Source organism: Thermobia domestica, chromosome 17 (genome assembly GCF_964235325.1).
Source record: "Thermobia domestica chromosome 17, izTheDome1.hap1.1, whole genome shotgun sequence".
Taxonomy (NCBI): domain Eukaryota; kingdom Metazoa; phylum Arthropoda; class Insecta; order Zygentoma; family Lepismatidae; genus Thermobia; species Thermobia domestica.
Window position 1 is genome coordinate 133838709 of NC_137470.1, and position 27546 is coordinate 133866254.

The window sequence follows — 27546 nt, forward strand, 5'->3', positions numbered from 1 at the left end:
TTCAATTACTTCTTGATTTATTACTCATTTTATTATAAGCTAATACTAGTGAACTACAATATATAATAAGATATTCTTAAAGAGAGAAGGGAGAAAACATGCAGATAATGTAATAAGGAAAACAATGTTTCTGGGAATGTTTGGCTAGAGGTAACTCAATTCTTGAAAGTAACAAAATTTGAAATTTAAGAGATTTACATAATTGTAATCAAGAAAAGTAAATGTATAACAATAATTAAGTTTAACTCAATTTGTTTGGAACAGAACATCAAATTTCAGATTTTTCAGTTACAAATGGGTTTGGTGCTAAATGCCTCCTTAGGTCTTTCCTTATAGAATATAGCCTGTAGATACATGTAACATCCAAGAGAACAAACAATCAGCAAAAGTATTACAGCCACCAATCCAGCAACTCGTAGGAAGAATTCATCATCGTTGTCCTGAAGTGAGTCTGCCATTTCCACTTTGTCCTACTTTCAATCAAGATATCCTGTTCACAGGTAATAGAATATGATAGCTTCTGAATATGTTATCTGGAAAATATATTTGAAAATATTTATGAAGTTGATAAAGTTCATTCCCATCTCTATTAAATACATTATATTTTACTATTATGAATTTGAAAGTAACCCAACGTATTATACACTCGTTACTAACAGTGATTTAACTAACTTCGGATCGAACAGAGTAGTGGGTCAAAATCGTATTGATTTGATAATCGTAAGCAAAGAAACTCGTCATAAACTTTTAAATGAACCCAAGTCAATAGCATCAATCGATCGGGAACACATAGTGTAACAATCAAAATTTTAAACATTTTCTGATTGAAAACTCGATAATTGTTCAAATTTTAGAAGAAACGTAGCATTGAAAACTATCCAGCATACTGTATAACGCGGTACACTGCACACGAAATCATGCAATTGTTTCCAGCTATTTTGAAACGAAAGGGGTCAAATTTTGTCACCAGCTTATTATGTATCAAGAGTCTACTAGCAAATTTCAGCATCTTATTTACCAAAATATGTTGAAACCACTGGATATAGTTTTCTACACCGGTATAATAAATAACACAGGTCTAATCAGGTGTATTCAAGAAACCTTTTCTGAAGCAGTGAATTCGGAGAATCTTTCTACTTCATCAGCGAGGTCAGTTCACAAATAACACTGGTATAAGTAGTCGCTATTGGAGCTGGTAAAGAAATCATTATTGAGAATCCACTGTTTAGTGTAACCTTGGATGTTTTATTTGAACCGTGGTGAAACTACGTGAAGTAACTTCAGCAGAATTTGGAGCTAACTAACTAACTAACTAACTCTATGGCCTATGGAACCCGGAGGTTCAGTGCCGCGTTCACAAAAGCTCTCCACTGACTTCTATCCTTAGCTAATTGGATCCAGTTTCTACTTTGTATTCCTACCTCTGCGAGATCCATCTTAATATTATCCTCCCATCTGCGCGTAGGTCTTCCTAATGGTCGTTTTCCTATGGGTCTACCAATCAAGACTTTGAAAACGTTTCTATTTTCTTCCATTCTAGCTACATGACCTGCCCACCTAAGCCTCCTAGACTTGACGACCCTAACAATGTTGGGTAAACCGTATAAACTATGTAGTTCCTCGTTATGAAGCTTCCGCCATTCCCCATTCTCGTTCCTCTTGGGTCCGAATATTCTTCTCAGGATCCTGTTCTCAAATACTTTCAGTCTATGTTCTTCCCTCAGAGTAAGCGACCATGTTTCGCAACCATACACAACAACAGGCATGATTATCGTTTTATAAGCTTCAAATTCCTCGACAGAATTCGCGACGACAAGAGATTTTGAACCGAATAGTAACACGAATTCCCTGCTTTTAGTCGACATTTAATTTCTTCGTGAATATGATTTTCGTCTGTTAATATTGATCCTATATATTTGAAAGTATCCACTTTATCAAAAGTATTATTTAATAGTTTAATGCCTCCACAATTTGCCGTATTCCGGTCCCGACGCACTTCCATGTATTTAGTTTTCTCTGCATTTACTTCTAAACCCATGTCCCTGCAAGCGTTTAATAAGATCTCTGCATTTATTTCTACTGTTCTCCTATCATCCCCTATTAAATTTACGTCATCAGCATATGCCATAACCTGGTGAATGCCGTTCAACTCTAGGCCCTGGTTGCTATCTTTGATTTTCCTTATGGCGTATTCCAGCACAAAGTTAAATAATAATGGCGACAACGCATCTCCTTGTTTCAGGCCATTTTCGACGTGGAATCTCGTGGACAAAAATTTTCCTACCCGGACTTTACTTTGGGATTCACTTAAACATATCTTAATTAATCTAATTAGCTTTCTCGGTATTCCAAGCTCTGTAAGGACGTTGTATAATGTTTCTCTCCTAACCGAGTCGTAAGCCTTTCTAAAATCAATAAATAGTTGATGTACCGGGGTATTGTATTCCCACTTCTTTTCGAGTATTTGGCGAATGGTAAATATTTGGTCGATAGTTGATCGATTTCGTCTAAATCCGCACTGATAATCTCCAATAATTTCATCTGCGTATGGGGTCAATCTTGCTAACAGAATATTTGAAAGGATTTTATAGGATGTTGACAGAAGAGAAATGCCTCGATAATTATTACAGTCAGTTTTGTCGCCTTTCTTGGATTTGGAGCTAGCAATGAAAATTTTCTGCATATTCCAAAGGATAACGAAACTCAACTTCAGTCAACCAGTCAACCAATTAAGATCTCCTGATACATCGGTTTGTATTAGTACGCTTTACTGTAAGGCTGGATATCGAACACGTAACGGGCATATACCGTTTGAAAACTCTGTGAAATTTGTTTCAGGATTGGTGTTATAAGCTGTGCTTCATATGAGTAGCTTACTCGTATACGTTTATTTCTAATGCAAAAAGACCTATTCTTTGAAGCACTTCGTCATCGAAAGTGGTTGAACTAACTTTGGCACGCATTCTTGTTATAATTTTGTTAATTCGTGGTTTCTCGATATCAGTTTAATAAATTCGTAGTTAGTTATCATCATTTCAATATGAAACTGCATTTTTTTTAAAATGTTTGCCGAGATTAAAGTACGTGAATCACCAGCTTCTTAGCTTCTTGATACCGAATGCAAGTCAATACATATGACATATTCATAATAAACAAATTATATTACAACTTTCTCAAATTGTTATTCCTTAATTATAGAAAACAATTGAAGTAAACTTTGCAGTTAGGGAAAGATTTCTTCCCGGTCGATTGTGGCTTTTATTTTGGACTCATTCAAAACTCGTGACAAGTACTTTCACTTGCTATTGTCAAACAAACCCCGCTGTGACTTACTGCTTTGTCTGATCCCGTATGAGTGTCTACAAATGTCTCAAAACCTCATGGTCAATTGTCGTAGGAAGAAAATCCCATATTTGATCCTTATTGTGAAGAGGCAACATAAGACTACCTATCTCCCCATGAAACTTGTGTTAATTATGCTGTAGCATTTTAATTAAATTACCACGAATCCATCTAATTTGAACTGCTATCATATCGCTAATTAATTTTGATTATTTGTGGCATAAGGATACGGTTGGCACCAGTTAATGGCACGCATTAAAACAACAAGCAACTCTATTATTGGTCATTGTGGTTTTGAAAAAAAAAAAACATTTGCCAGTCTTCTACTATTATTATCATAAATTACACTGTTCAACAAATTTTGATCGAAAGTATGTAAATTCTTTGAAACTGCGATTTTTACATTCATTTAAGCATAATATGAAAAGAAATGATAATAGAAAAATTTTCTTAGCTCAGGTTGTGAAAAAAAAACCCTTGTACAACAGTAGCTGTATAGAACATTTAAGCAAAATCCTTGTAAAAACCTACATTTCACTTTTTTTATCTATTTCACTGTGATGTGATAAGCTGGGGAGTTGAGAAGTACCCTAACCTATAGCTTTCTATACCCTTGTATTTCCTTTTTCAAAATTGCGCAAATATCAGTTTCACAGCGATACAGAAAATAAAGTAACCGTGGTCAAGTTAAACATTAACAATTCCGTAATAAAAATCAGTATTAACATCAAAACATGAAAAATATGTACAAATACCTTTTTGTGCAAGAACTACACTGCAATGTAGACAAAAGTTTCAAGTGATCCCTTGTACAGGATTATGTTTATTTTATTTTGAGCGTCTTCGCTTGGCTTGCCTTTTGTAGGTTACATCTGGAGCATCCCTTGCAATAGTCCAACAGTAGTCGGCCAATATGTTAGAACTCCACTTTCCCTCATATCTCTTCTCCATGGCTGCAATATCTTGATGGAAACGCTCACCATGTTCGTCGCTTACTGCTCCACAATCTTCGGGGAAGAATTCTAGATGTGAATGAAGAAAGTGGAGTTTCAGAGACAGATTGCAACCAAGATTTTCGTAGCACAATAACAACTTTGCTACCAGTTGTTTGTAATTTGTTGCTCGGTGTCTTCCCAAGAACTGTGAACAAACACTCTTCAAGCTTTCCCACGCAGCTCTCTCCTCACCTTGGAGAATTTCGTCCAACTTGTGATCTTTGAATAGTTGCCTAATCTGTGGCCCTATGAAAACACCCTCTTTAACTTTGGCATCACTTAATCGAAGGAATTGTCCTCTTAGGTACTTATATGCCTCATCCTCTAGGTTCATGCTCTTAACGAAACTTTTCATAAGACCTAATTTAATATGTAGAGGGGAAAGCAAAATTCGGTTACGATCTACCAGTGGTTCATGCTGTACATTTTTCACTCCCGGCTGAAGAGTTTCTCTGGTACTCCAATCACTTTTGCGGTAACGAGATCCACGATCTCTACTGTCCCATTCACATATAAAGCAACAATACTTTGTATACCCTAACTACATACCTAGCAACAGTGCTATTACTTTAAGGTCACCACAAATGAGCCACTGAAAATCGTAATATTTAATGGCTTGAAGTAAATGTTTCAAGTTTTCATAAGATTCCTTCATATGAACTGCGTAACCTACAGGAATTGAAGGAAGTTCATTTCCAATATGTAAAAGCACTGCCTTTAAACTCACCTTGGACGAATCTATGAAGAGCCTCCACTCCGTAGGTTCGTAATTAATTTTAAGTGCCCTCATGAGATCATTGACATCTGTACATGCCACAAGTGTGTCTTCCATAGTAAAAAATGAAGTGAACATCTTCTCCCTATTCCGATACACTGAAATTTTACATTTCCCTGCAATAAATTCTATTGCTTTAAGCGTGACGCTAAAATTTCGGCTTTGCGTTTCGAGAGGTCCAAGTCTCTGATTAGATCACTTAGTTCCTCTTGAGTAAGTCTATGTGGTTCACATGGAGGTTCTTCTACAACAAACGTAGGGTCCTTCGAAGTACTTGATTCAGGAGCTTCAACTTCTTGATCATCATCAGAAAAAAGATCGTGTTCTTTAGGTGGGTCAGGAACAGGTAGTTCTTCTCCATGTGGAACAGGGCGCATTGCAGAAGGAATGTTAGCATAGATCAAGGCCCGCTTCTTCTTCATGGAAATTCCCTTCTTGACGGAAGGAACCATACAAAAATAACAGTCTCTGATGTGGTCGCTTGGCTCCCTCCAAATCATGGGCACTGCAAAAGGCATTGAGCGCCCCTTCTCATTAATCCAATTTCTTAGTTTGCTGGCACAAGTGTTACACACAATGTGGGGTGCCCAAGATTTATCTTGGTCTCCAATTTTACAACCAAAGTAATATTGATAGGCTTTTCTTATTAGTGGTGTTATAGTCTGCTTTTGTGAGGAAAATGTCACTTCCCCACACACGTAGCAGAAGCTATCCGCACTGTTTGTAGAATTTCGCGGCATTTTTGTTTATTGAAATCCTCAAAATGTCACTTGAAATAGTTCCGACAACTATTTAAAAATATACATTCGAAATACCAGTATTTTTGCGTACTTGTAGTTGTATTTTTATGTCCTGCACTACACAAACGTCACACCCAAAACGCTGATAACTGCACTTAACCTGTCTTTTCTAACAATAGCAGAACACTACTGAGATAAGGAACACAGTGAAACCACGCGTTCATATAGTTTCACCAGTGTTACCGGATCAGTGTAACATTTTACCCCAAACGAAGCGAATATATTTATTTTTAAAGCGTTATTATTAGACATGCCTGTAAAACGAAAAGTAGAGCTAATATTCGAAAATAGCTTTCAAATTCGTGATCAGCACCACAAAATCAATAAGAATTAGCTGATTTTGTTCAATTTACATTTTCGTTGTTGAACAGTGTTATTTAACAACTAATTATCATCTAATTTTCGCGTCGGTCTATAACAGGTTCAGCAACTAGTACTTTAAACGCAGCAAGTTTACTTCCAATGAGAACAGCGTGCCAAACCATCTAAGACATCAACATTTTAAGAAGATAACCAAGAAAGTTCTGTCACTTTTTGTTGAGGTCTGTGTTCCATTGGCCCTTACAACGTACATAAGTTGAATGAGAATGGAGATAAAGCTAAGGTCAGTTGTTGGTGTGAGTATATCCAACTTACTACCTGCTTGTGGCAGTTCAGGTACACCATGAACTTGCGTAAGGACAGCGTGAACATGGGACCTCCACATAGCGTCATAAGGGCGTGTATGCTGTACAAGTTTAATCTTCCGGCAGTCGCGCTGTTGTAAAAAGTACAACAGTGTTGTATTGTTTTCTGCATGTCACTACTCGATTAAGTGGGAAAGCTAGCTGTGTTATGTATGCCTTCCTTCCCTTTCTCCTCACCACTCCACCGGAAGTCAGTCCCTGCCACGCCACGGTTCAGTCCTCAGACGCCCATTCGGCCGAGATGGAAAGTCCTTGTTGTACTTTTTACAACGCGCGACCACTTGTGTTAGTTGTTTGATAACAAATATTTCAATAAATACTTTATTTTTTGTGTGTGTGTTTTCCAAAATTGTAAGGCTGAGTGATATTCCACGGGGTATTGAAGAAGAGGACGATGGTGGCAGCCTGGAGCTTGATAGCAACAGTGACCTAACTGATAAAAATATTGAAAATGATAGTCGTTCAGTGAAAAGGATATTTGGAGTAAAACAGAAGTAAGAGGTAGGTCTATATACAAAACGCCTGACAATTGACGATTGGTGCACTAGTATACCTCTAGTTGAGGATATGCTAACGAAACAAGTAACTATGATTAGTACTTTGAAAAAGAACAAGGCGAAAATTCCCCTATCATTTCTGCCAAACAGCAGCGAGCAGTGGGCACCTCAGAATTTGGTTTCAGCGATGAGAAACAATTGTTTCGTACGTTACAAAGGTAAACAATGCAGTCAACCTCGTTTCATCTATCAGTGAGAAGAAAACTATTGACCCAGTTACGGGTAAACCAGAGATCATTCTTGAATATGTGACAAAATGTGTGCAGCGTATAATGTGTCCCGAATAACAGGGCAATGCATTCAAGCAATTTTTCTTTGTATTGATGAATATTGCTGGCACAAATGTTAGTTATTCTTTCCTTCAGTGATCGTGGAAACATTCCAGGAAGAAAGATTTTCCACAAACATCTTGCGATGGTCCTAGTGAAAGCGCACCTGACAAGTAGAGCGCAAATAAAATAATTACCTCAGGATATTTTTGTTTACTTGGAGCGCTAGAAACGAGAACCTGCGAAACAAGCTTCTACTTCAAATGAACCTCCAACTAAGAAAATAGGTACCTACTGACTCTGTGGAAGGACAAAAAAAGTTCCTATAAAGTGTGACAACTTAACTAGTTTTCTATGCAAGACACACATCCAGAAACAAACTATATGGTTGAGATGTGGTGAACTAAATGGTGCAGCCGATGAATTGTAAGAACTGATAAACTAGTAAATCACTATGACAAATATTTTTGAGGTTGTAGTTTCTATTTGACAATTTTGTATATACAAATAATAAATATTGTTAAATTCTTCAAATTTTGTGATGAATACTCATATATTCATAAGTTCATAACATATTTATATCGTGTCCCCATAGTAACATTCAAAAGAGTAAATATAAAAGAGAATACAAAACAACACATTCAATAAAATCGATCAGTTACATATACATTATTATATGTTAACATATTATATATTTTATATTGATTTATTATTATATATTAAGTCAATAACATGTTTAATGGTAGGTGTTGTAAAAAGTACAACGCGCGACTACTCGTGTGACAGAGGTAAGCGCGACTACCGGAAGGTTAAATTGGGGTCAAACGCCACTACGGAAGATATGAAAGGCCTATGGTGAGGGTGTTGTGACTACGCGGACAGTGCATCGGTGGTTTAACAAGTTTAAGGACTGTGACGAAACACTCGAAGACGCACCACGTGCCGGAAGAGCGATACATATACAAAATGAATACCTTCAAGCAGAAATTGACGAGAACACTGGCCGCACATATGGAAAACTGGGACTACAATTCAATGTGAGTGGAGAAACCATTCGGCAGCATCTCCATCAACTTGGGAAGCGCTACAAGTTGGGTCGATGTGTCCCATATGATTTGACTCCGGGCAAGAAGGCAACGTGAGCAGACACTTGTGTTTCTTTGCAGTTTCGTCTGAAGAAGGAGCCATTTCTGTAAAGGGTGTTGACATGTGATGAGAAGTGGGTTCTGTACGAAGCTTCAGGACACCGCCATCATCGCTTAACATCCCATGAAACGGTTCCAAAACAGTAGAAATCAGCACTGCACCAGAAGAAGACCCTCCTGTGTGTGTGGTGTACTGCTCGCGGCATTGTGCATTGGTAACTGCTACCAGCTGGTCAGAGCATCAATGCAACTGTGCTGTCGGCAGTAGAGCCGTTTTCAAGAAATCTCAAAACTCTGGAGTCAGCACTTCTGAATCGCTAAGGGGTCCTCCAGGTAGAGCACAACGCGAAGCCCCACGTGGCTAGGATGACTCGGGACACCATCCTACGCCTTGGATGGGAAACACTATTGCATCCGTCATAGTCCTCCGATATTGCACCTTCCGATTATCACCTGTTCCATTCCTTGGACAATCACCTTAGGGGATACCAGTTCAAATCCCTATTGGAGGTGCAAAATGCACTTGATAATTTCTTCGCTTCACGGTCCACCAAGTTCTACTGCGATGGAATCCATGTTCCTTCAGAACGTTGGTTGAAGGTCGTCGATGTTCATGGGGACTATATTTGATCTTCCAGGTACGCCTTAGGTGACATATTGATGTTCAAAGGCGGTGGGTGAAAAAGCAACAGAAATTTCTTGGTTACCTTTGTAATATTCATATACTTTTTCGTGATAAGCATAGTTAACAGTAAATTAAAATACTAAATAATACATAATTATTATCTTTGCTTTCTGAATAGCTCCAGGATGCATAGATGAATTAGTGCATCTTGTTGCTTAACTAGTTAAAGCTTCGATACTCTCTCACGTGACAGAGATAACATATTAAATGCTTTTTTAAGATCTATAACTATTGAAAACAAATTTTATAAATCAGTCGTATTTAACGATTGTTGTAGGCCTACTGTCCGTAACTTTTCAAATGCTCTCCCAGATGCACTGTCTGTAGTGCTTGTATTAACAAACAATACCACGACGCAATTAGACAACGATGAAGACACGTAGTACAACTCGTTGTAGCACCATAACGCTTCTCCAAAAATGTTTCCTTAACTAGTTTCCGATCAGTAGACGTGCAAAGAAAGTGTCTTGATTTTTACACTCCAGGTTTTTCTGTGTGTAAGTATACAATAGATATAATAACGAAGCAACGTTGTAAGGTTCCATATTGCGTTCAACACAGTTTATCACCTACAGCGCCGGTAGAGCAGATTAAGGACAACTATAAAGAAAAATGGATAGTGATGGAGTAACAACAGATATTGAGGTCCAGATTGCAATGTAGTCTTTCTTCAAAAGCATACCGCAAGTATTTAAGAAGACTGTACTTTTGAAATTACTAACACCGGACTATGAAAAGGAACAGAAATGCAATGATTCTGACAATAAAAACCAATAGTTGGTGTAAAGGTACTTGTAAAATAAGAATATATTTTAAATTTATGTAGCACCGAAAATTATTTACCTAGCCAAAAATTATTTTTGACTGTTTAATATCATAGAAGTCTAAGTATTCTTTCCGTACTAGTTGATCTTTTTCATCGTTTGCTGAATTATAACAGCATAATATTATTTCATGTAATTTTCATTTAATAGTTTGATGGACCTTCAATCAAATTCATGTTACTAATGAAATTTATTTTATGACGTAGAATATATCGTCTGGTATTGGCTGCGGTTGGGCTAAAATTGTGTTAAATGTTGCCATTGTATTGATATTTTGTTGCTGTTCCAAAACACCCCTAATATGTCGGACTTGTGTTAATAAACGAGTGCCAGCGGAGTAATTGTACCAGTCTTCGCCAGGTACTTATCTGTGTACAAAGGTATACTCCAATCGGAAAGAGCTGGGAGGTATTATAATTAATTACCATGTTCAGATATGTTTTCTCATGGCTTTGAGAGTGAATATAGTGATTATTTGTGTTTCTGTTTGCGATATCAGCCATTTCTAATTAAAAATCAATTGAGATGCAAGCGACCTGCTTGTAGCTCACAGAGAAGGATAAGTTAAAAGTGTAGAATAGTCTTGTGCCTAGCAATAAATAATATTAAGAATTGAAGCTTTCTGACAGCGAATATTATAGAGGTGTTTTCGGGATATCAGTCAGTCCCGCATTGGCAGGGGATGCAGTATACTCCTGGAGTTTTAAGACCCAAACCATCCTTAATTGGACGGAATAGTTTTCTGATAATTGATGGCGGTCTGTGTATGGTTTTGATGTTTTGTCTCTTCATGATTCTTGCAATTTTTCCAGATAGTTTCTTAGTGTAGGGCAGGACTGCAATGTTGACTGAATCTTAAGATTCTGTCATGGTCTTTTTACTGGAAAAGGTCCTTTTTTGGACCAATCGAATGTTGTCTTCCTTGTATCCATTCCGCAGTAAGGTCTTCTTAAGATGTGCAAGTTCTCTGGAGAAGCTTTCTTGGTTAGAGATGGTTTTTGCTCTAAGTGAAAGCGTGCTGATGACTGTATTGCGCTGTGATTTATGGTGAAAGCTGTTTCCATTAAGATACAGGTCGGTGTGGGTACTTTTTCTGGAAACACTGTGGCCCAGAGTTCCATCAGGTTTATGACGAATAAGGATGTTAAAAATGGTATGCAGCCTTCTTTTTCTATTTCTATGGTAAACTTGATGTTGCTGTGTTGATTGTTGAGAAATTCAAGGAATAATTGCAGTGCATCAACTGCAAGCTATAGACCATCCAATCAGAGACACGGATTCTTAATCCCTCCATTTACCTTTCATATATATAGTACACACGAATTAGTCTCAGTATAATCGCCCTGAAGACGAGAATGATGTCAGTTCTTGAAACGTCGGCTCTATCGTCGGATTTCACCTGGTTGATATCCCAAGAATATCTCTATAATATTCGCCGCCAGGAAAGCTTTAATTCTTAATATTATTTAGTGTTAAGGACAATCAACACTCGTTCCTTGAATTTCTCAACAATCAACACAGCAACATTAAGTTTACCATGGAAATAGAAACAGAAAGCTGCATACCATTTCTAGACATCCTCATTCTTCGCAAACCTGATGGAAGTCTGGGCCACAGTGTTTACAAAAAAGTACCCACACTGACCTTTATCTTAATGGAAACAGCTTTCACCATAAATCACAGCGCAATACAGTCATCAGCACGCTTTCGCTTAGAGCAAAAGCCATCTCTAACCAAGAAAGCTTCTCCAGAGAACTTGCATCTCAAGAAGATCTTACTGCAGAATGGATACAAGGAAGATGACATTCGATTGGTCCTAAAAAAGGGCCTTTTCCACTAAAAAGACCACCACAGAATCTGAAGTTCCAGTCAACATTGCAGTCCTGCCCTACACTGGGAAACTATGTGGAAAAATTGCAAGAATCATAAAGAAACACAACATCAAAACTATACACAGACCGCCATCAAATACCAGAAAACTACTCCGTCCAATTAAAGATGGTTTGGGTCTTAAAACTCCAGGGGTATTCTGCATTCCTTGCGGATGCGGGAAAGCTTACTTACATAGGACAAACAGGACGAACAATAGAACATCGATGCAAGGAACATGAGAGATACATCAAGCTGTTTTATACGGAGAAATCAGCCCTGGCGGAACACAGTATAACGGAAGGACATAGAGTTTTATTTTCAGACACTAAATTATTTCAAAGAGCTCAAACACTGGGAAAGGATAATTAAAGAATCTCTTGCAATACTACAAGAACTCATCAATATCAACAGGGATACAGGATTTCAACTCAGCCAAACATGGACACCAGTCATAAAGAAATCATATATGAATACGACCCATCAGTGTCAAGCTATAGACCGAACAATAAGACACAAGGATTCTTAAGCCCTTCCCACTTGCCTCTCCTATATATAGTACACACGAACTGGTCTCAGTATAAATTGTCCTGAAGATGAGAACGATGTCAGTTCTTCAAATGTCGGCTCTATCGTCGGACTTCACCTGGCTGATATTCCGAGAACATCTCTATAACTAAATAATATTGCTTCCCATTCTTCCATACCATATTATTGTTTGCTGAGATTGGCACCGAACGTCGTTTTGACGACTCTTGCACTGTGATGCTAAGTGGTATAAACTGTGTAATTTGACACCGCGCAAGTAAAAATCGCAATAAATCACATTATTGTCTGTTATTTACATTTACCTGCGTAATGCATAAAGTAAAAAAGTGGGATTACCGAGTTAACTCATGCATGAAAGTGATATTTATTATTCGCTCGTTAAAGTGTTGCCTTCGATAGGTTATGAAGTTCCTTCTATAAAAATTTGATGTCTGTAGTTTGAAATTTGTAAGACAAATTGTGAATTTTCTTGAAAGATAAAATATACATGAGAGAGAGACGAAGACTGTAGTGACATCTATCGGGACAACTTGTCCCTTTAAACCAACCTTGAGTTCTCTAACTGACTCTTGTTTCAGAGCTTAAAGGATTCATTTCTAGATAGTGTAAATAAATCTTGTAATTAAAAAATAGATGTCATTTTTAATGCATTTAAGCGTACCGTATATTATTGATGTCTCTTTTTCCCGCGATTTAGTAATTGGACTTGATTTCCTTGTGCTCTGAAAGTCCCATATATTATGTTTTATATATTATCGTACTCGCGTGTAAAGTGCTGTCAAAATATATTTTCAGGTTGAAATAAATGTTTTAAGTGTACTCCTATCTAGGTACAGAAGTGATAATAAGAAATAATTTGAATTATTTTTTTTATTTTTAATTGCTAGCCGAAGGCTAGCTCCCTTGCGAGGGTTACACCCTCTATCCGGGTTACGAGGTTAAATGAGTGGGTCAGTGAGGATATTGGAGCTGGTCTAAGGGATATGTATATATAACACTGAATTTTATTTGCTAGCCGAAGGCTAGCTCCTTTGCGAGGGTTACGCCCTCTATCCGGGGTGAGAGGTGAAAGTACTGGTGCAGAAAGGAGATTGGAGCCGGTCTATGGGATGCTGAGGAAATCTGGAATATCTTTTATACGGATAGCACTTTATTATATTATATCTTTATTGCATAATATTGCGGTAAACATTTGGACATTATGATCTTGTGATCATAATCATTAGGGCAGGGAAAAAAAGATGATGGTGAGGTGCACTTCACAGGACAAACACAAACAATTTGTTAAAAGGACGAATGCTGGTTATCTTCTTGTCCAGGGGCTACTCTGGACAGTGATGAAGACATGTGAAGCCCTGTTAGTTCAATGGATTTACAGTGCAGTAAATGTGGGTGAAACATGATGGGGAAGATGATCGGAAGAATAGGCAGATGCGACAAAATGGTCGGGGTGATCAGGTGGAAGAGTTTTGAGATAAAGGGAGAAGAGCAGAGATAAAGGACAGGTGATGAAATTATAACCCAGATCGTAGTTGCGATAGATATCCATCGTGTCCACATGTAGAAGGTGCCGTTGCTGAAAACGGGTAGTAATGAACCTGAGCCTTAATTTTTCGATGTGATGAAGTAGGGTAGGAAACGTTATGCGGTCATACAGCTCCTGCGTTGGACTCGGAAGCTTGATTCGGTAGGCTAGACGAAAAGCATGTCGTTCGAGCACTTTTAATTTGTTGTAGAAGTAAGGTAATGCACTAACCCAGGCGGGATGTCCATATGTTAAGACGGGGCGCAAAAATATCTTGTAGGTATTGAGTACTGTAGAAGGCTGTAATGCCCATGTGGTACCAATAAGACGTTTAAGAAGGTTTAAACGATTATAGGCCTTGCGAGTGATTTCTTTAAGATGTGGGCGCCAAGTTAGATGATGGTCGATAGTGAGACCGAGGTAAGTGACCTGTTTAGTGGGTTGAATTCGTATACCGTCGACACTGATGTTAAGGAGATTCGGATTTTTCTGTACTCGAGAGCGCTTGCGAGGTGGAATAAAGACAATTGCCTGCGTCTTAGTGGAGTTTATGTGGAGTCGCCACTTATTGCACCATCGAAAGAAGGAGTCAATCGCTATGCTGAGAGAGGAATTAATCTGTTGAATGGTTCGGGCTGTACAGAGAAAAGCAGTGTCATCAGCATATTGAAAAGTGTGCACATTGAGAGGAAGTGCCGGCATGTCAGCTACAAACAGAAGATATAGTAGGGGTGAGAGAGCAGAGCCTTGGGGTACACCAGAGTGAATAAAAATCGGATGAGAGAAGGAGCTATTGATGGTTACATAAGAGATTCGGTTAGAAAGAAAGTGAAATATGAATCGGAGATAAGAAAGCGGAAGTCGGAAGCGATGTAGCTTGAACAGAAGAGCAAAATGCCAAACTTTATCAAAAGCTTTTTCGAGATCGAAAAGGATGAAACAAGATGGTCGAGCAGTATTATAATGATTGGTAATGAGATTTAAGAGTCTGAGCAGTTGATCATTGATGCTAAATTAGGTCTAAATCCAGCCTGATGCACAGGAAGCAAATTATGGGTAGAGAGATGGAGATGAAGTCTGGAGACGATGATGCGCTCGAGAATCTTGCTAAATACGGAGGTTAGCTGTAAGGGTCGGTAAGATGCAACAGAATCTGGAGGTTTGTTAGGTTTCAGAAACATTAAAGTAGAGGATGTTTTCCAGTCTGAGGGGAAGTAGCCGGTACCAAGTATAAATGTATAGACATAAGAAAGAAGAAGAAGAAGACAGTATGGTGCTTCTTTGATGTGGCGATAAGTTATCCGATCCAAACCAGGAGCTGTATTACGCTTGCGATTCACGACAGACGAAATATCGTCAGTAGAGATAGGAGCGGTGAGAGGATTATTGTCGGGAAGACTATGAGTTTCACTCGGTTGTAAGTAAGGTGCTGATAGGTTCAAGATGTCCGTGGGATGCCTCCGGGGAAAATCTGGTGGAAAGGGAGTGAATGTAGTTTGCAGGTGGTCGGCAAAAGCGTTCGCTTTATCTTCATCTGTTTGTAGCGGACAGTCATTAATAAGCAATGGATAAGGCGTCCTGGTAAGCTTGCCCGTCGGCAGATTAAAGCGTTTCCAGTGCTTAGTTGGGTGCGAAGTTTCTGCCAAGGTGTTGCAAGTCTTTACCCAGGTCCGGAGTTTATATGCCTTAACATAGTTTCGGACTGTGCGCTGGAGTTTGCGATGATGTTGCAGAGCTTCCAAGTTCCCAGTGCGCTGAAACTCTCGGAAAAATGCGCGGGAGCGGTGTATAAGAGGTAAATAACTTGGTGGTATTCGTGGTTGGAACCGGGAGATTTCAGTGGTTGGTATATGAAGTTCGGACGCATGACGGATAGAGTAGGTGATATCAGAAATGCAATTATACAGATCATCTTCTGTGGTAGGCGGCTCAAGATTGGCTAAATCGGCAGTGATTGTTGAGCGATAATGTTCCCATTTTGCTTGGTCAGAACGTGGGACACGCCGAGATTCTGGTAAGGTTCGAGGAGTATGAGGCTGTGGTTGATCAATGTGAAGTTTGATGGGTAGATGATCGCTACCAATGGAATCTAGTACCTCGAGAGTACATCGTTGGGAAAGGTTGACAGATGAAATCACTACGTCTGGTGTGGTTTCAGTGATAGGTCGGGTAGGTTTTGGTATGTCAAAGATATGGCCTGTGGTATGACTGGTGATGAAGTTAAGGAAACGTTGTTTCTGGTTATCTGAACGGCTATGAATATTAATATCTGCCATAATGATATAATATTTAAAGTTATTAGAGATATACTGAAAAAAGGAGAGGGGGATTTGGTGTCCAGGGCGCACATATATGGTGGCTATAGTGACATAAAGTGAGTGAAAATAGAGGGTGATAATGAGGTGCTCCGGTATGTTATGTAAGGCAGGGTGGTATTGGCGATGACTAATGGAAGGATGAAAGCCAACAGCCACTCCCCCATTTACTCGGCGTGCTGCTACCGTAGAATCACAACGTAGTAATGTATATCTAGGTATTTTAAAAGACATAGCTGGTCTGAGGTGAGTTTCGTTAATGAGGAAGGCTTGAATAGATTCTTATAAGAGAAGCTGTTCGAAAAGGGTATAGTGTGTAGCGACGGATCTAATATTAACAAATAAGAGCGAAATACCCATGATTACGGTGCAGTAGAAGGGTTGGAAGTTTCTGCGGAGGCATGTTCTTCGAGTGGAGTGACATGAAAATACACGTGTGGACCAGAATAGGTAGCTTGAAAGGAACATTTAAAGATCAGGCGAGCAGAGTGATTGACCACCCCGAGAATTTGTTGGCGAAGAAAAGGATGAATGTTTTGCATAGCGATAGTGAAAAAAGATAGTAATTTTTGGAGAGTAATAGGTTCATCGGTAGCTGCTGGTGGTAGAGCTTGCTGGGTTGGCGGTAAAACAGGTCGCAAAGGAACCGTTAGTTCCGGGGTGAGAGGCTCAGCTGTAGGTTTCGCTTTGCGTCGATAACTGTACGTCGGATGCTGCTCTGGACATGTAGAGCATTTAGGTGGTTTAGCTAAGTTGGTGCATGCCTTAGTATCGTGGGCACCGCTACAGTATCCACATTTGCTAGGTTGCGTACATTTTGAAGTCGGGTGGGAGTTGTACGCTTGACAGCGCTCGCATCGCAATGGTAAACGAGGAGGTGATTTTGATGGCTCGACGCGATGCTTCCTTTATGAAGGCGCCATAAGTTAGCAAGTCATCGATGGTGGTTTCGGAATTAGTAAGGACTCGTACCATGTATGTGGCTCCATGGTCGTTTTTAATGCGTATGCACTTAAGTATAGAGTGCCCCTCTTGAGTGAGTTCTTCCTGAATCTCATCGTCTGTCAGGGTAGGATCCACCCCCCTAATGGCAACTGAAAGAGCTGGGGGTCTTCGTGGAGGTGGTGCCTGTTTGAATGCCTTTGATTCAAGTCGCTTCATTTCTGCATGTTTGCCAAAATTTTCGAAACTGCATTTGTTTCGTATAGTGGTCAAGAATGATGAATCGTATGACTTGAAGATTATCCCATTGCGTGTATGAACAATTTAAGCGACTGAGGCGCGTGGTAGATATTTTATGAGTTGTTGAAAAGCCAGTTTGGTATTCTCAAATTTGGGATCAAAGTTGGTAAGCAAGAATGAATGAAGACGAGGTTTGGTAGAATCCAGTAGTGTCGGAAATTCATTAGCGTCGTCGAGGTTCATGGATGAAACAGACTGCTCGGATTCACTAACAGTATGATGACGCTTAGGCGGTGGCTGAGTTGAAGAAGTGAGATGTTTGTCCGGTGTGCGTGATCGGGATCTACCAGAATTTTTGCCTTTTGAAGCAGATGTATGCCTTCGGTCAGTCCCCTGGCCCACTGACGTGAGGTTCAGACACGGCCCAGGAGGTTGTTGTGGTAGTCCCGGATGGCCACCCGACGCCATCCAGATGGGCGCAAAATACTTCGGCGAAGAGGATGATCGAGAGGAAGCCCACTGTGGCTCTCACTTGAGGCAGCAATACGTCCTCGCGGAGATGTCGGTCACTGCGAGCACTGGCCCTCCACAAAAGAGATGAGAAGACGAATATGATGATGGCCATGGGCTCCCACTTGAGTCAGCAATACGGACTGCAAGAAGATGTTGATTGTCTGTTACAGAACAATCCTCCCTAAATGATCAAAAATACTAGTGAATGCTCAGAGAGCGTTAGAAATCGAATTCAGACCTGTAAATCGTTGAACGATTCGGAATTCTGAGTGATTATGTATGTTTGAATTAATTTTTTTTTTTTTTTTTTTGTGGTACGGGAATAGGGTAACATTGAAAGTTTTATTCATCTTATTGCTTTATCTTTATAAAATAAGTTCCTACTCCCAGCCAGTAGAGGGTTACGCCCTCTCTTTGGCATTTGAATTAAATTTCATTTGGTCAATTGATTTATAGGAATTAATTGTTTAATGTAAGTGTTAACATCAAGATTCTATCAATGGCATCATTGCCAACTCTGATAATGTCAGTCAGTCGACTTCACTATCAATTGTTTTCCTCACGCAAATAGTATCTACATAATCATAAATACTGTCACAAAGTTTGGAGTGGCGCTGTAGGCATGAGGAGTGGCACAGTGCTGCCATCTGTGTATAAAGCGGAAGATGCATGTAGTGTGTGTTTGACTGTTCATGACATACGTTGATATTGTACTGAGTTCTGATGGAATGGGGCGATTACGAAAATCGTGTAGCTGTAATTGCACTACACAAGGTCGTGAAGACAACAGGTGAGATTTTTCAACCTCCTGAAAGCCCTACAAATCAGCAAGAGATTCGTGTATTGCGCCGTACAGCGATACACCGAGACTGGAGTGGAGCTGACCGTGCAAGGAGTGGCAGACCACGAATGGTACGAAAACCGCAGGTCCAGAAAGCAGTCGCAGCAAGAATTCGAAGAAATCCTGTTCGAACACAAAGTGTGATGGCTGCTGAGATGAACATCAGCAGAAATTCCATGTCCCGTTTGCTCAGGAGTGATCTACATATACGGGCGTATAATTGGCGGACTGGTCACTTTCTGATCCGAACATTAATGTCACAGAGTGTCCTTAAATCAAAGAGACTGTTGCGGCGTTACGCCAACAATCTGCACAGAAATATTCTGTTCACTAACGAAAAGATGTTCACAATTGAGCAGGCCTACAATGTCCAAAAAGACCGTGTGTATGCCACGTCATCTACTGCAGCTGCTGAGGCAACTCCAAGGGATTAGAGGCATATCATCCTGCCTCGGTGATGGTTTGGTGGGGAGTGAGCTACTCAGGCACAACCCAGCTGCATTTTTGCGAACAAGGTGTTAAAACATCTGCCAAAGTGTACCAGGACACAGTAATAACACCTATAGGGAAACCACTGTGTGCTACCATGCTCCCTGGAGAACGGTGGACCTTTTAGCAGGATTCCACTCCAGGCCACAAAGCGAAAACAACCCAGGACTGGCTGGCACGAAATGTCCCCGACTTCATTTCTACCGCTGATTGGCCTTGTAGCAGCACGAACCTTAATCCGTTGGACTACAAACTTTGGGCCGTCCATCAGGCAAAGGTCTGCCAAAATCGGAATCCATCTGTCGACAGCATGAAACAATCCTTGACCCCAGCAGTGAACAATTTTCCCATGGACGTGGTGCGTAATGGCATTGACCAGTGGCCGGGCAGACTTCGTGCCTTCATCAAGGTCAAGGGGGAACATTTCGAAAAATGATTCGTGCGTCAGGTGTACAGTCACGAACATTAATAAATGGAGGCTGAAGCCATTATATCTTATGGCTTCAACCTCCATTTATTAATATTCGTGACTGTACCAAATTTCACATAAGTAAATCCCCACGCTAAGCGGGTTTGCATATCCAGGCTCCTAACTATGAAAATATTTACGATCACTCCAACCCCAATCATTTCACAGATTCAACCTGTTGTATAAAAGTTATTAGGACATAAAATTGAATGTAATTTATACGAAAAACCCTTTTATGCATTGCAAGACCTGTAACGTCCAAATATTCACCACAAACTTGTAGTTGTATCGACATAAACAAACAAACAAAATAAAAAAAAAAGTGTGGAGCAGGAAACCACTTTACACAAAAGTCAAAAGAGGTCATTGAAGGCATACGAACTGGTCGAGCGGTTTGGGTGACTAGTCTGTCAATCAGAAGTTTATGTGTTCAAACCCTGTAGAAAATATTTGTTTTGTTTTTTTCTTAAAAGTGTGTTCCTATTTTCATCAGAGGACTGAGAACATTTCTTTGAATAAATCTTTGGAAACTACTTTTCTCTCAAATTCGATTAGAAGCGAACATTATATGAATTGCAAATCTAACATCCACAGCTGAGAACAAAATATTAAGTATGTTCAATATGTCATTATTATCCTTTGATTTGTAGTGAAAAACTAATTATAAGCATCAGTGGCGTATTTACGATTTTGTTTCGGGAGGGGCTTTGCTAACTTTCGGGAGGGGCTTTGCCTGGTAATGTGAAAATTCTGCAAGATATCTCATTTACTTTACTATACTAAGTAAGATTTCGGGGGGGGGCTTAAGCCCGGAAGCCACCCCCCTAAATACGCCACTGATAAGCATTGACAATTTCAGAAGATTCTCCCCCGGTAATGGTCAAGACATGAATGAGAAAAAACTGATAAAACATTATTAGTCCATTTGAGCATGATCGAAGATAACTTATGGCCACGAAGGGGAAATTTATGTCGACAGGATCTCAAATTCTCCGACAGGTCATGCCCTGAAATCTTCACTGTTTGAAAGGTATCCTTAACAAATAGAATATTATATTTATTTCTCCTTCTACGTTTTGAAATGGAAAAATCATAATTTTAAATAGAATTATAATACGATAAGCATAAAGATTTATACAACTAATGAAGTAAATATCCTTGTGTAAGTTATCGATTTCTATTTGGATTAAAACTCGAATATTCGTTTGCATCACACTTTAAAGTAAATCCTCTCTATATATAGTTCCTACTGGAAAGCATGTTTAACTCCAATTACTTAATCAATATTTTTAATAATATATTTTTATTGTAATATTCTTACTATTCAATGTTGTATGCACTTAATTTCCCAAAGCAAAACCACACAAATGTATAATTGACTAGTAAATATTATCAAATAAATTATCATTTAGTTTACGTAAACATTGCATCGCCTGATTTGAAACTTCGTATTTTAAATAATAATAATAATAATAATAATAATAATAATAATAATAATAATAATAATAGTAGTAGTAGTAGTAGTAGTAAAATCATAGCCATATCTTTATCAGAATTTCAGGCTTAGTCAATAAATGAATTCAACATAGTCTCTATTCGAAGCTCTATTTAATCGAATCAGATAGAAATACGAAGAGGAACTTCGAGAACAGGTAAAAGAAAAATGTTACTTTGGTGGGTTTGGAAGTAACTTTTAAGAGTTTTTTTTTTTTTTTTTTTTTTACAATTACAGACAAATGCCTTGGACACTTTTTTCTTTTCTTTAAGTTAACTGATTCACCGAACATATCTGACATATGAGTAACTTGTCTATTTTCTACTCGGTTTTACACGTTTTACAATCTTTTCCATTAACCTTGAACGACAAGAACACGAACACAAAAACATCCACATAGGTATGACAGTTAAAATTCCTAACTTCCCCCAAGGGGAATCGAACCCGGGACCACATACACCTGAGGCACACGTGCTAGCCACTAGACCAGCGGGAAGAGCAAATAAAATGTATTTTGTAGTGTCTGAAGTTTATAGCTATTTCACCCTATTGTAGTATGTCTATTGATTTTTTAATGTTTACCGTATTCGTTACTTTGAGGAATGATATATATTATTGATATAGGTTTTATTACATATTCGGCCATAAATATTATATAAATTATCAGAATTATTCATGATCTTCCATGGAAATTCACTGGTGCATGCGCAGTAGAAACAGAAGAACACAATTTTCTGATGTTGGTCAGAACGCAAATTTCTAACAGGCTGTCGGAATTCCTTGGTGGAAAGCAGTAGTTCCCAACCTAGGGACCTGCAGCTTCCTCCTGAGTAAGCATGAAGAGCGAGTAAGGTGGCGAAAGCTACTGGCATAAAAGAATTGTGCAATAAATAAATAAAGCACTACTTATTATGACTTTCAAATTCAGCTTGACAATTTTATAATTGCCGTTTTACAAAAACATCATATTGCACTAGGAGGGTATTCAAAAGTTTTGCTGGAAATAAATATAAATTCCTGGGATGATGATGATGATGATGATGAGTATTATTATTATTATTATTATTATTATTATTATTATTATTATTATTATTATTATTATTATTATTATTATTATTATTATTATTATTATTATTGGTCTCCTACTTCTTGGCCAAGATGTGAAATATTCACTACCTTCTTCATACCGCTAAATCAATTTCTTCACTGTTTTCTCGTCACAGCTCATACCCCTAGCTATCTGAATGGCAATTTGTCTAATTGTTGCTCGACCTATGATTTTCCTTCGCATAGTAACAGATAGTTTTCTACAGCTTTTAGAGCGAGGTATTTTGACAATCTGTAGAAATTTGCATTGTGATTTGTATTAGCAATGACAGTAAAGTGGATATTTCTGTTCCTACTGTGCATCATCAGTATCATTATATCAGAAGTATTCCGCCATTACCAGCGGGTCACTTACCGCAGCTGAGAAGCTGCCATGCTCCACGATCTTCTGTTAACCTCTCCATCTTCACATACGATTTTTCTGTTTTGATATCGCCAATAGCCTAATTCTGTTTCTATATAGTCTAATTCGTCCTCTCCCTCTCTTCCCTGCCACCATACCCTCTAGCACATCCCTCATGATACAGTTCCTTCTTAAGAGTTTCTACAGTTTCGTCCATGTTTATGTCCTATAAATACAGTAAAATACAGTAAACGAAGCATTTTATGAGTCTTTCTCTTTACAACTCTATTCGTGGTCCCCTCAAAATACTATTTCCTCCATCCTAAAGGCTCTTTTCGCCATTTCTATCCTTGCTTTTATTTCACGTTCGCATGTCATATCATCACTAGTAATAGTACTCAGATATCGAAAACTAATCACTTGTTGTTTTTTCCCGCTCCTACTTCTATATTTCACACCGATCGCTTCGTTTCAATCACCATGGATTTTGTCTTTCTAACATTTATTTTCATCCCATATTCTTCATAAGCCTTTCTCAAGTTTTCTACATCTTATTAATTTTCTTTTTAGATTCTACAACAACAACCATATCAACCCCAAACCGTATACACCTCACCATTCTATCTTCTACGGAAATTCCATCTTCATTATGTAGACTCGTTTTCGTTATCTCTTCTAAATAGTTATTAAATAAAATATAATCGGCGGAATATAGCCCTATAATCTCTGTTGAACTCATCTTCCAATTACACTGTCTGTCTACTGTGCATGCACCAGTGAATTTCCATGGAAGATCATGAATAATTCTGATAATTTATATAATATTTATGGCCGAATATGTAATAAAACCTATATCAATAATATATATCATTCCTCAAAGTAACGAATACGGTAAACATTAAAAAATCAATAGACATACTACAACAGGGTGAAATAGCTATAAACTTCAGACACTACAAAATACATTTTATTTGCTCTTCCCGCTGGTCTAGTGGCTAGCACGTGTGCCTCAGGTGTATGTGGTCCCGGGTTCGATTCCCCGTGGGGGAGGTTAGGAATTTTAACTGTCATACCTATGTGGATGTTTTTGTGTTCGTGTTCTTGTCGTTCAAGGTTAATGGAAAAGATTGTAAAACGTGTATAACCGAGTAGAATATAGAGACAAGTTACTCATATGTCAGATACGTTCGGTGAATCAGTTAACTTAAAGAAAAGAAAAAAGTGTCCAAGGCATTTGTCTGTAATTTGCAAAAAAAAAAAAAAAACTAACTCAAAAGTTACTTCCAAACCCACCAAAGTAACATTTTTCTTTTATCTGTTCTCAAAGTTCCTCTTCGTATTTCTATCTGATTCGATTAAATAGAGCTTCGAATAGAGACTATGTTGAATTCATTTATTGACTAAGCCTGAAATTCTGATAAAGATGTGGCTATGATTTTATTACTACTACTACTACTACTACTACTATTATTATTATTATTATTATTATTATTATTATTATTATTATTATTATTATTATTATTTAAAATACGAAGTTTCAAATCAGGCGATGCAATGTTTACGTAAACTAAATGATAATTTATTTGATAATATTTACTAGTCAATTATACATTTGTGAGGTTTTGCTTTGGGAAATTAAGTGCATACAACATTGAATAGTAAGAGTATTACAATAAAAATATATTATTAAAAATATTGATTAAGTAATTGGAGTTAAACATGTTTTCCAGTAGGAACTATATATAGAGAGGATTTACTTTAAAGTGTGATGCAAACGAATATTCGAGTTTTAATCCGAATAGAAATCGATAACTTACACAAGGATATTTACTTCATTAGTTGTATAAAACTTTATGCTTATCGTATTATAATTCTATTTAAAATTATGATTTTTCCATTTCAAAACGTAGAAGGAGAAATAAATATAATATTCTATTTGTTAAGGGAACCTTTCAAACAATGATAATTTCAGGTCATGACCCGTCGGAGAATTTGAGACCCTGTCGACATAAATTTCCCCTTCGTGGCCATAAGTTATTTTCGATCATGCTCAAAGTAGACTAATAATGTTTTATCAGTTTTTTCTCATTCATATCTTGACCATTACCGGGGAGAATCTTCTGAAATCGACAATGCTTATAATTAGTTTTTAATTACAAATCAAAGGATAATAATGACATATTGAACATACTTAATATTTTGTTCTCAGCTGTGGATTTTAGATTAGCAATTCATATAATGTTCGCTTCTAATCGAATTTGAGAGAAAAGTAGTTTCCAAAGATTTATTCAAAGAAATGTTCTCAGTCCTCTGATGAAAATAGGAACACACTTTTAAGAAAAAAACAAAACGAATATTTTCTACAGGGTTTGAACACATAAACTTCTGATTGACAGACTAGTCACCCAAACCGCTCGACCAGTTCGTATGTCTTCAGTGACCCCTTTTGACATTTGTGTTGTAAAGTGGTTTCCTGCTCCACACTTTTTTGTTTTGTTTATGTCGATACAACTATAAGTTTGTGGTGAATATTTGGACGTTACAGATCTTGCAATGCATAAAAGGGTTTTTCGTATAAATTACATTCAATTTTATGTCCTAATAACTTTTATACAACAGGTTGAATCTGTGAAATGATTGGGGTTGGAGTGATCGTAAATATTTTCATAGTTAGGAGCCTGGATATGCAAACCCGCTCAGCGTGGGGATTTACTTCTGTGAAATTTGGTACAACATATCAATATATATATCCAGGATGTTTCATAACAACACCTACAACGTTTTTGGGAGGTGATTTCTGACACCAAGATAAGACAGAAAGTATAGACAACCTGGGTGCACAAATGCTTTCTTTTTAAGCATTTCAATTTATAAGAACTAATTTTTAAGCATTTCAATTTATATGCCAGTAGCCAACTCCCTCTATAGAAATTGTTGCTTGAGTACCGCAGGATTCTGAAATCTGGATATTTGGATAGGGCTCATACTAGTTTCTAAGTGAAGTCTTGACCTGACTACGATAGGTCCCATAGTTGATTCTTTCATGTTTTCGGCAGCCTATAACTCTGAAAGAAAGCATTTGTGCACCCAAGTTGTCTACACTTTTTGTCTTATCTTGGTGTCATCTCATCATCTCCCAGACGTTGTCGGTGTTGTTTTGAAACACCCTGTATATATATAGTTGAAATCCTGTATATATTTTCTTCATTGTTGAAACAGTACATTGTTAAAGATTTGGATATCCAATTTCAACAATGAAGAAAAGACCAAATAAAAATCAGCACAGATCGTTGCGTTCAATCGGTTATGAACTTCCTTCTATAAAAATTTGAAGTCTGTAGTTTGAAATTTGTAAGACAAATCGTGAATTTCTTGAAAGGTAAAACGTACATGAGAGAGATATGAGGACTATAGTCACATCTGTCGGCAAAACTTGTCCCTTTAAACCAACCTCAAATACGAACTATGTCCAGAATGAACAAATATTTACTTCATTCCCTTATGGACTGAGCACGCCATATCTGAAATGTATAAATTTTAACTAACAAGTGACTAAATTTGCTTTGAGACTGTGATATTTGCGAGCACTTTATACACTGCGAAGACCATAGCTTCGATTTTTTTTTTCGCGTAAGCCCCAAAATGCACTTTGAATTTTCACGGTTGTGTAGAATTAGTGTTTATTATTTTAGAATGTTTCAATATATTTGCTTAGATAAATAATATGGCCGCTCTCAAAGTAAATACTGTATAATCAATCACCAGCAAAAATCAATAAGACTTTTTAAATAATATATAGTCTTCAGTTCCCTACTTTCTGCTTTCAAACTTTTAAAATATATAGTATTTAAAGAAAATCCATAGCCCATCACTATTACATTACTTTCTAAAAGTTGTATTTGGTGAATGTAGATCCATCTTAAGGTATGGATCTTAAATATTTATAAGTAAATAAGACGCAAAGAACCTTCCTTGATATGGCAACAATTTTTCTTTACTTTCTGAAGCACTTTTGTTCAAAAATTTAATGTGGTTAAATGACAACTTGTTGAAACACCACAAAGCAGACTCAGCTGCAGAGAAACAAAATAACTACAATAATAATTCCGCAATGATAATCAGTGAATTAAATTATTTTTCAAATATGTTCACTCTTAAATTCAGTTCAGAATTTTGAGTTATGAGTTAAACAGTTCCATGTGAAATTGCCCTCTCATTACTTATTTATTGCAAATGATTTTAAAAAAACTCAAATAATGATGTTACCAACGAGAAGAATTGTGCCAACTGAAAAAGTTAAAAGGGACAAATGGAACCTATGACTCCAGTGTAGATATACAAGAGGTGGGTGACGAGAATGTAAATGTGAACGGGGAATAAAAGAAAGCATAGTTATTAAAGCAGAATCTTTTGGAGGGATGATAATTATATTTTGTAATCTTTAAATAAAGAATTCTTTTTTAGAAACAATTGTCAGATATTTTGTATGGAATAACTACGTTTAGAGGAAAGAAACTAAACTAGTAAGAAAATAATTAGTGTTATTAGGGATGCTTCACTAAAGGTTTCATCTAAGTATACTAATCTATTATATACTTAATATGAGTGCATACGTTTAAACTATTACCACGAACTCTCAAAACAATTCAAATTCTCTTGACTTCTTCACGTATAAATAAGTATGACAATTACAAGATTAACCACCACACTGAAATGAAATAGTGGTAATATGTTTAATCTTTCACATAATAAGTGAAAAGAAAATAAAAAA

General features: G+C 37.6%; 1 long non-coding RNA gene across 1 annotated transcript; it reads right to left on the reverse strand.

The window, feature by feature from the left end:
- Positions 1 to 27517, reverse strand: LOC145673724 (uncharacterized). Its single transcript, XR_014128792.1, has 2 exons — positions 27389 to 27517; positions 1 to 533 (listed from the first exon to the last, which is right to left on the reverse strand). It is a non-coding gene; the product is annotated as an uncharacterized LOC145673724 (long non-coding RNA).
- Between the last annotated feature and the right edge of the window lie 29 nt (positions 27518 to 27546).